This window comes from Suncus etruscus, chromosome 11 (assembly GCF_024139225.1).
Source record: "Suncus etruscus isolate mSunEtr1 chromosome 11, mSunEtr1.pri.cur, whole genome shotgun sequence".
Classification (NCBI taxonomy): Eukaryota; Metazoa; Chordata; class Mammalia; order Eulipotyphla; family Soricidae; genus Suncus; species Suncus etruscus.
This window is the reverse complement of record NC_064858.1, coordinates 15466862-15478104: the sequence shown is the minus strand read 5'-3', so window position 1 is coordinate 15478104 and position 11243 is coordinate 15466862.

Here is an 11243-nt window from a genome sequence, read left to right as displayed (position 1 = left end):
TGATGAGTTTAACTAGAGAAATAACTACATTTTGAACTTTCCTAATAATGAGAATGTATGAGGGAAATGGAGATCCTGTTTAGAGTACAGGCATGGGTTAGGTGGGGAGGAGGGAGACTTGGGACATTGGTGGTGGGAATGTTGCACTGGTGATGGGTGGCGTTCTTTACATGACTGAAACCCAAACACAATAATGTATGTAATCAAGGTGTTTAAATAAAAAAAAGATAAAAAATAAAAATAAAATAAAATAATAAAATAAAAGAGATAAAAACCTAAAAAAAATCTGTCTATTGCGAAACCATGCAGGGGTTTCATATTGCCAAAACAAACAAAAAATATATGGAAGCTATTTGTCACTTAATAACTATCAACATCTATCTTTAACTTGTTTCACAAGCAGTGCTACCATAATGAATTTGAATGTAAGAAGAATAAGCAATTTTTTTTGTTTTGTTTTGTTTTTTGGTTTTTGGGCCACACCCAGCGATGCTCAGGGGTTACTCCTGGCTGTCTGCTCAGAAATAGCTCCTGGCAGGCACGGGGGACCATATGGGACACCAGGATTCGAACCAACCATCTTTGGTCCTGGATCGGTTGCTTGCAAGGCAAACACCGCTGTGCTATCTCTCCGGGCCCACAATTAATTTTTAATAATAAAATTTAAATGGAATAACCATGACATATAGTTATAAAGTTGTTCATAGTTGAATTTTAGTCATACAATGTACAAAACCCTTCATCAGTACACATTTTAGGCAACCAATGGCCCAAGTCTCCTTCCTGACCTCTTCCTTGGATGAAGTCAATTTTCCTTTCTCTCTTTGCTTTCCTCTTTGTCTCCGTCTCCTTCTCCCTTGCACACTCTCTCAGTCATCTTTTACTTTTTCCCTTTAACATTCTGTGGTTTGCAATATTGTTACTCAATGGGTATCATGCATATCAACGTTACCTCCTTTCAGCACCCAGTTCTTGTTCAGAGTGATCATTTCAAACTATAATCATAGTGGTCCCTTCTTTGCCCTAATTACACTCCCTCTTTCCTTGCAGCAAGATTTCTGCGATGGACCTCAGTTTTTCTGGCCCTTGTCTCTATTGACTTTGGGCATTATTACCATAGTCTTTATTTTTTAATATCCCACAAACCAGTGTAATCATTCTTTGTCTTTATTTCTTTCTCTGATTAATTTTTCTCATCATATTTATTCATGTAATATAAAATGTCATGACTTTATTTTTCCTAAGAGCAATATAGTTTTCCATTGTGGAGATGTTCCAAGTTACTTTATCCACTCATCTGTTCTTGGATACTTTGGTGTTTCTAGTTCTAGCTATTGTAAATAGTGTTGTAATAAACATAGAAATGCAGATTTTTTTTCATTATGTTTATGGGTATCTAGGATATAGTACCAGGAGCAGCTCTGCTGTGTCATATAGGAACTCAATTTCTAGCTTTTCGAAGAATGTTCATATTATTTTCCAAAATGGCTAGACCAGTATATATTCCCACCAGCAGGGAATGAGAGTCTCTTTCTCTTTGTAACTGCACCAACCCTGCTTGATTTTGTTCTTTTTGATGTGTGTCTATCTCTGTGGTGTGAGATAATATCTCATTGTTGTTTTGATTTGAATATCTCTGAAAATGTATGATTTGGAGCATTTTTTAATGAACTTTTGGCCATCTGTATTTCTCCTTTGAGGACATGTCTGTTCATATCCTCTCCCCATTTCTTGATGGGGTTAGATTGTTTAATTGTTAATCTTACTAGTGCCTTTTATATCCTAGATATTAACCACTTATTAGAAGGTCATTGGATGAATAGTTTCTCCAAAACCATGGGATTTCCATGAGAAGTGGAAGCTCCTTAGCTTAATGAAGTCCAATTTCCTTATCTTTGCTTCCATTTGTTTGGACAGTGGTGTTTCATCCTTTCATCCTTAAAGAGATCTTTAGCTTCAGTGCTATGAACAGTTCTGTCTATATTTTCCCTCTGTTGATATTATGGTATCTGTTCTAATATCAAGGTTTTTACTGCCTTTTAACTGTCTTTTGTGCATGGCATTAAAAAGAGGTTAAATCTTTTCTTTTTTCATGTAGCAGGCCAGTTATTCCAACAACACTATTAAAGAGGCTTTTCGCTTTCCACTTCATATATTTTGACCCTTTACAAAGAGTAATTGATCAAATACTTGAGGGTCGGTCTCAGGATATTCGAGTCTATACCACTGATGTGAGGGTCAGTATTTATTTCAGTACCATTTATTTGAAATCCATTAGGGGTATCCTTATAAGGATTACATTAAATCTGTACAATGTTTTGGGGACTATTGCCATTTTCATGAAGTTGATCCTCTCAATCTCTGAGCCTGGGATGTGTTTCCATTTCTTTGTGTCCTTTTATTTCTTGAAGTAGTGTGTTTTATTTAATATTTTGTTTAATGATACCATTGTGAATGACAAGTCCTACATTGTTGGATTTCAGGCATACAGTTACAGTTAATTAGGGTTATTTCACCACCAATGTTAACCTCCCTCCATCAAAGGTCCCAGTATGCATCATATACCTCAGCCCTTAGCCCCCTGGCTTGCCAGTGTAACAGGTCAATTTTAAGTGTAGATTGTTATAGTTTGGGTCTCTCTTGATTCTATTATCATTGTCTTTGGCTTGGGCATTTAGTTCTGACATATTTTTTTATCTCCACCAATGCATCTGAGACCACTTGGATCCTGGCCCCCATCCTATTCCCCTCTCTCAATTTGTAGAAAAACACAGAAATATGAGGTATAACAAAGTAATTCATGTCTCAAGGTCCTATGAAAAAGGCAGGAGCCCCTATCTAGAAGATACAAGTAAAATTAAAAAAAATAAATAAAATAAAAGGGGGTGGCTCTTTTTTTTTTTTTTCATAGCAAACACTGGGGAAATTAGAAAGGAAATGCCTTGGGCCTAAAAAACAGTATGTCTCTACCCATCCTATGAAACTTCCTGTGATAAGACTGGCTTACAGGCTTCAGGTATACTAATTTTCCAACCCCAAAGTCTTTCTTCATGATCCCAGAAAAGTTCTCTACAATCATGTTTGTTGGGTTGTTGCAGTCAGGCTTCTGTAATTAGATATCTTTTTTGTTAGTTTGTTTTTTTGTTGTTTTTTTTGGTAAAGATCCTATATTGAAGACAGGGTGCAACAGAGCATCTTCTGATTTCCTCTCACCATTAGATGGTGAGGCAGGAAAACCTGCTCTGAAAGCAAGTTGTTGCTGTTCCCTAGTCATTGGGGTTTGAACCCATCCTGAAGCAAGGCAGCATTCAGGCCTTCCCAGGTGGAAGTTTGATTTCTGGTGCTAGTTTTGTGATCATGCAATCATATTTAATTTCTCTCAACATAAGTTTTTTCATTAGTAAAGTAGGATATTAAGAGGAACAAACAAAACTATGTTTAACATCTGTGGTTGTCATTGTTATGATGGTGAGCATTGCTCTTACCAATGTCCGTGAAACTTGAGAGGGCATCTGATGGATTTGTTAAAGCAGATATGGAGTTTGCTTGGCTTTATGATTCAGTAGATCCTGGCTGGGGCTGAGAATGTACTTTGCTAATAAGTTCCCTGGTGGTGCAAATACTGCTGGTTCAAGCGTTACACTGGCAATCACTCTAACATAAACCTTTGACATTTCATGTGCCATTGCAGCAGTATTGATGGCATCTGGGAGTTTTTGAGATTGTCTTACTACATACCTACTGAATCAAATCATATCCTGCATGTGAACAAGACTCAGATGACTTTGATGCACATTGAAGTTTGAGAAACACAGACTGATAGAAAAATATTTCTTGTCTTTACATGAGTTAATAGTCAATGCTTTATTTCTTCCTCCTGTTCTTTAGCTGTTACATAATTCTTCAGAATATACTTTTCTCCTGGTAGTCCTTTTGTCTTTTAGATAGTCCCTCCTCAGTTTAATTATTTCCTATTTATAGCTAAATTCTTCATATTCTGTTTTTCTTCCATCTACTTTTTTGATTATGATTAATAAAATAATAATTATTAATAATCCTCTAGCTCCACCAATCCTCATGCACGATCAAAGAAAATAAAAGGCCATTAATATATCTTATGCCAAAAATCTAGATTTGTTGTTCCATGTTGGTGTGAACACTCTGATTTACAAATTATTTATTTCCCAAAGTTCTTTTAGTCATAGGTCTTCATTCCTCAAAACTTCCACTCCCAATATTGTTCATAGTTTAAATGCAAAAACATTCCAGGTTCCCAGTTTGTTCAACATTGGAGCATACTTTTTTGTTTGTTTGTTTTTGTTTTTGTTTTGGCCACACTCATTTGATGCTCAGGGGTTACTCCTGGCTAAGCGCTCAGAAATTGCCCCTGGCTTGGGGGGAACTATATGGGACGCCAGAGATCGAACCGTGGTCCTTCCTTGGCTAGCGCTTGCAAGGCAGACACCTTACCTCTAGCGCCACCTCACCGGCCCCTGGAGCATACTTTTTTGCATGCAGGACATTCATAATCAATCTTTAACACAATGGATAGCAACTCCTAAATCTCATTAGCTATAATATTAAAATAAATTTTAAACAAAACCAGCAATGACATCTATATTTCCCTCACCAGAAAAGAGGAAGGAATTCTTTAAGAAGGGTAAAAACATTTGTCAGTTATCATTTATTTATATTTTTTATTGTAAAAATTTATTCAAGAGACAAAATTGATTAACATAATGAGGTAAACTAACATAACATAATATAGTGACATAACATAACATATAATATAATTGATATAATGATAATACATGTAAGTCAAAGAAAGTTTCTGATTAAAAACACAATTTTTTTCCATAATGGCTTACATATCTTTCACAGTAGTATTTTAGGTACATATTAATGTTGAATCAGGGGAATACCCATTATCAACTATGTCCTCCCCTCATTCCAGTTCCCTTTCTACAACCCATATACCCCACCATCACCCCTCGGGCTGCTAGAGTAGGTGGACCCCTCTTTGTCTGGCTTATTATTAGTGATCACATATCTGTTTGGTCCTGGAACCTTCCCTTGTTTCCCTCTCTATTTAAGAGGCAGAGCTAGATAAATCAAGGTATGTGGTTTTGTTTGAAGGAAAGAAAAGCAATAGATTGGGGTACAAAATAAGAGGAAAAAAAAAGAAGTCAAAAGTCAAATACACTGAAAATGGGCGGAGTCAGACTTCCAACCTCAGTTTGAGAGAGGATGTGAAAAAGGTAATTGAAACACCACAACAATACAGAAAGAAATATCGAATTAAATAACCAGTGAGCACTATAGCAATAAAGACAGGCACCACACAATAGTCTCGGTTCTCCACGCCAAAATAAAGACATCAAAAAAATCGATCAATCAATAAATAAACATGTGGAAAAATTATTGTTTTGTGCTTTTTTTTTTTCTCCTTTTTTTTTTTTTATCCCCCTGCATAGGCACAGTAACTATTGGGGATATTGTAGAGGGAATTCCCTTGACCTAGGAGATACAGGGTTTCTCCACCCCTGAAGTATACTGTCATGGGATTAACTCTAGACTCCTTGCATGATCATTTACTCTCCCTTTGCTGCTTTCGTAGTGTGTGGAAGACTTCTGCTTTGTCTTGGATGGTAAAATCAGACCTCTGTATCTAGAGATCTTGGTGGCTGTGCAGCTCAGGGAATGGAGTTTATGAAGTCTTTCTTTGTGGTTCTAGAGCAGTTATGCTTCTTCAGTGTCGTTTTAATCCGTCTTCTGTAGTTGCTGTTCTTGGTCGTTATGTTGCTCCTAGAATGGAGCCTGGGATAAAGTCTTTCATTATGTTTCCGGAAGACCCATTCAGTTGCGGTTGTCTAAGTCAGACTTCTGGAATTGGAACTCTTGTTTGTTGAGCAGATCGTAGACCAAAAGCTAGGCTAGAGTTTTTTGTTGCTGTTGTTGTTATTGTTGTTGTTGGTCCCTGGATGTGTACTGTCCAGACTTGGTTGCAACAAAAGTCGTCTGTATATAGTGATCTTGGTCATTTATTTATTTTTAAAAATGTATCACATAGTTGATATAGTTGGTCATAATACATTTATTTCCAGATAAGTGAAAGCAGTTAGTAAAAAAATATAAAGAGCAACAACAATGAAAGAGAAGATATAAAGAAAGATAAAAGATAAAGTACAGTAGCAATCACATTTGTAAAAATATTTGTATTACCAATAAAGTAATTCATACAATGGCAAAAGGTTTAGTAAGCTCTTGTTCTTAGAGGCCCATTCTGTTAAATTGGGATGTTCCTTTAGGGATGACAACATCAAACTGCCCAGAACTTCAAAGCACTATTTCTGAAGACTTTTAGGGGCTTGTACTCAGCTCCTGAAAGAAGGTAGATAAGTGGAAGGGGAGAGTGTGCCTGCAGTTATTTAAAAATGCCCTGTTGATATCAGCCCCCAAACTGGCGTACCTGAAGTGTGGTAAGATCAGTATCTCTGAAGGAAGTTAAGGTGCCTTAACTCCTCTTAAGTTAAGAGCGGTGTTGCAGCAGTGGGGCATTTGCCTTGCATGTGGCTGACCTAGGACAGACTGCTGTTGGATCTCCCAGTGTCCCATATTATCCCCCAAGCCAGGAGCGATTTCTGAGTGCAGAGCCAGGAGTAACCCCTGAGCATCACCAGGTGTGACCCAAAAACAAAAACAAATAAAAAAAGAGCATTACAGATGAGGCAGGGCCATAGGGAAATGATGATTCTGGTTGATAGAGGCAACTTTATGGCTTTGGCAGGGCAAGTGCTTGGTCCTCTCTCTCCTCTGAGATAGCTAGCTTTCTTCTGCATGGACCTATGTAACAATAATCTTTCACTGCTTGGTTTACATCTTGTTTGAGAAGAGAGTGAGTCCAAGGAGCTGGCCGTTTTGAACAAGGCCTCTGAGTTATCTCTTAAGAAACTTGCTGAAAACTTTCATAGGATATATCTGATTAGAATTCACCATCCAGAATTCAGTAATCTGATTTCAAGCAGTTGCTGTAGAGAGCAGAATATATAGTTTGGTTAAGTTCTAAGTGGGCATATGCTCAATATGTAAATAGGTCAACTAGCAATCTGCTTCATGCGCAATAATCCATCTATATATTATTTCTATTATTACATATAGGATATACTAATTCATTCTCCAAGGTAGTTACATTTGAATTTTTAAGACTTCCATAATAATTGATTACATATTTGGTGACGTACATAGAAATGTATTACTTTACAATTCCAAGAGCTAGAAATACAGATAAAATTGTTGGTAGATTTGTCCCTTCTGAAAGACATAAAAAAATAAAAGAGCTGAGACTAGATCAATATATATAGCAGAAAGAATACTTACCTCATACTTGGTCAACCTAGGTCTGATCTTCAGCATTCCATATAGTTCCCTGAGTACAGCAAGGAGTAATTCTTAGTGCAAAGCCATGATTAATCCTAAGCATTGCCAGGTGTGACCTAAAGAAACAAAAATTAGTTGACTCAGGTACAATTCTTTGGTTTGTAAATGTTCATCTTCATGTGTACGTATTTCTTTGCCTATTGTTCCCTGTTGTAAGAGAAAATGTTTTAAGACATTGGAGTTTCACCTCACTCCTAATTTAATTAAAGTCTCATCTTCCATTTAATTACTATTTTTAAAAAAGTTCTCCTAAAGTATAGTGAAGAAAAGTTATTATATACTAGTTTTGTTGATGAAAGATATTCTAAGTGAGAGAGTAAGCTCTCTATTTTGCTTCTTAGCTAATTTTTAGGAGATTCAACTCCTTTCCTACAACCTATAAGAACCCTATAGGCATACCAATTGCTTTTGTTATCAAATAGTCTAAGGGTCTATTAAACTTTTCTACCTCTTCTGATAAACAAGCATCAAGTCAGCAGTTTTAAAGAGAACAATGTTTTCAAAATGTGTGGGTCATTGTTCATTGTGGCAATAAAATTGATTTAATAGATTAAAATCAGCATAAATAAAAAGAAAAACATACTAGAAAAATTACAGATATTTTCATGTCTTGAGACTATGTACTATTTTAAAGCTAAAGTAATAGTATAGCAAGTAAGGCACTTGTCCTACATGTCAGAAAACTAGAATTGAATCCTCAAACCTTCCAGGAGTGATCCCAGGATGCAAAGGATGTACTGGAGTACAACTGGGTGTGCCATCACCTCCTAAAACATATTGATTGATTTATAAAATTTCTAGTTTTGTTTCTTTTTCAATGAACATGTGTTCTATAAAATGCAATTAATTTGGACAAAAAACAGTCAATTCTTTCTCCTCAAGAAATGAATAACACTTACCTTTTAAAATTTTTAATTAAAATTTTAAATTAAATATAATCATTATAGTTTAGACTACATGTTTACAATAGTGTTAGGATTTATGATTTTGATACATGCAATTATCACACCTCACCACCACCAAAGCATTCAAGGCTTTCCAACTTCATCATGCTACCTTCACCTCTTTATTTCTCCTTTCAGTCTACCTGGGGCATTCTCAGTTCAAAAAATTACTTTACTGTAATATTATTTTTAGCCACTAAATTTTACCTCATCTTTAAATTCATTTATTTTTAGATTTATTTATTTTTAGAAAATAAGCAATGCATTTGTGTAGCTGACAGTGGTCCTCAAACTATGGCCGCGGGCCACATATTGTATTTGTATCTGTTTTGTTTCTTCATGGCAAAATAAGATATATGCAGTGTGCATAAGAATTTGTTCATAAGTTTTGTTTTTACTATAGTCAGACCCTCCAATGGTCTGAGGGACAGTGAACTGGCCCCCTGTTTAAAAAGTTTGAGGACCCCTGGACTGTAGCATATTATTTTTCAAAATTATCTTTGATCTTGAAAATTGTAATTCTGAGAAAGTAGATACAGAATGAAATTGTCTACATGAAGCACAACTGTATGAGTCCAGAGTTCTGAGCATTAATTTTGTTAGCAAAGATTCTTTGTGAAATGTGTCCACAGTTATATCTGAGAAATGAACATATCTAATGCTTATGAGTTAAAACATTAAAGACAAGTTCTTCTTCTTTCACAATTTTGATTAACTCCAGTGTGAGAAGTAAAACAGCTTCAGAATCCTACCTACTAAAGCTATTTTTTTGAGTGTGACAGAATTTGGACACAATTTAATATCATATATATTCATAGTTCTGATATGAAATTCTCCACAGGAATAATATGATAACATATTTGCTGTGGCACCCCTTAGAGTATAATAATAACTTTAATGTAGACTTTGCTGCAGTTGAATAATTTTTTCTATTCAGTATTGTTTTCATTCATGGAGTGTAGTTCAGTTCTGTCTTTGTACATGACATCTATTCATTTTAATATTCTAGATTATCACACCTTCATGTACATATTTGAAATAAATACTAACATACTTGGAAAATGTTAGGGCATTCTTATCAAAAATTCTATTTTATTCCTTTGTAAAAAAAAATGTGTTGAAAGAAAAAAATACAAATTAAGCAGTTAGTTATGTGTTAATAAAGATTTCATGTAAAAAAAGTCCCAGTTTCGGGCCCGGAGAGATTAGCACAGTGGCGTTTGCCTTGCAAGCAGCCGATCCAGGACCTAAGGTGTTTGGTTCGAATCCGGTGTCCCATATGGTCCCCCTTGCCTGCCAGGAGCTATTTCTGAGCAGACAGCCAGGAGTAACCCCTGAGCACCGCCAGGTGTGTCCCAAAAACCAAAAAAAAAAAAAAAAAAAAGGAAAAAGTCCCAGTTTCGAGATATACTTTTTGTTTTGTTTTGTTTTTTGTTTTTTGGCCACAACCGGCATTGCTCAGGGGTTACTCCTGGCTGTCTGCTCAGAAATAGCTTCTGGCAGGCACGGGGGACCATATGGGACACCGGGATTCGAACCAACCACCTTTGGTCCTGGATCGGCTGCGTGCAAGGCAAATGCTGCTGTGCTATCTCTCTGGGCCCTCGAGATATACTTTTTAAAATGAAGAATATTGATGTGGGGTCTACAAAAATGTCATCAATAAATTTAGGAGTAATATTCATCTTATGCTAAATAGTTTAGCCATGTCAGAACTTTGGATTAAAAATAACAGAAGTCAAACTAAACCTAGCTTTGTTTGTTTTTTGGGCCACAACCTGAGTTTCAGCTTAGGGGATCAGAAATCACTCCTGGCTTGGGGGATCATATGGGACGCCAGGGGATTGAACTGAGGTTTGTCCTAGGTTAGTGCGTGCAAGGCAGACACCCTATGGCTTGCACCCCTGCTCTAATCCCTAAACTATTTTTATATGGACTCAACAGTAACTGATTTGGTTGATGTTACCTTTTGCCTTACTGTGTTGCTTTTATTTTTTATTTATTTTGGCTTTCACTTTTCAACAGCGATTCTTCTTCCTCTTTATTATATCTCAGAAGAAATCACAACTATGTTTCTGTCAATTAACTAACAAGCAAACAACTGTAACCTAAATTTGAATTACCCCAACAGATGTTAAGTACATTGACCCAGAACCAAAAATATTCTATATATGGCATTCTCTTACAATTTTTCTTTCTGTGAGGAAAAACATATCTATTTAGTTCAGTGATGGGGATGAGTTGATAAGACAGTGATAAGATTCTTTAAATCATTTGGTTAAGAAGTAGTAACATATACCATGGGACATGTGTTTCTTGGTGCAGACTATAGCTTAAATAAACAGAATGTTAAGAGTTTTAATGGAATATCTTACATAAAAGACTCTAGAAATAGCCTGCAAATAACTCTTAAGTTTTATCTTAGTATTCTCAAATTATTTTGTCCAAAGGTATTATAGGAACATAATAAGTGTTTAGAGGGTTCATACATGAGTTGTTATTAAAAAGAAGCTAAATTAAAATTTAGCATTTTGGTCTTGTTTGTTACTGGTTCATAAGTGTGAAAGAACAAAGTTTAGAAACTGAAAAATACTGAGGTATACCTTGAAGTTTTCTGTGAGAAAATGCTGATTTAACCTATTCTCATGTGAGCTGACCTTCATTTTCTGCTGTTCCTAACAGCTGCTCTGAAGATTACAGCATCTGTTGTCTACACAGCTGCTTCAATAGTGAGTGGCACAGGCAGATTTCTAGCTTTTAGCCTGTACATTATTAACCCCATAACAGCTATTTTTTGGATGATTGGTAAAAGATACCTATTTTATAGTGGTGTTTTTATTCTAATTTTATTTTAAACTAGTT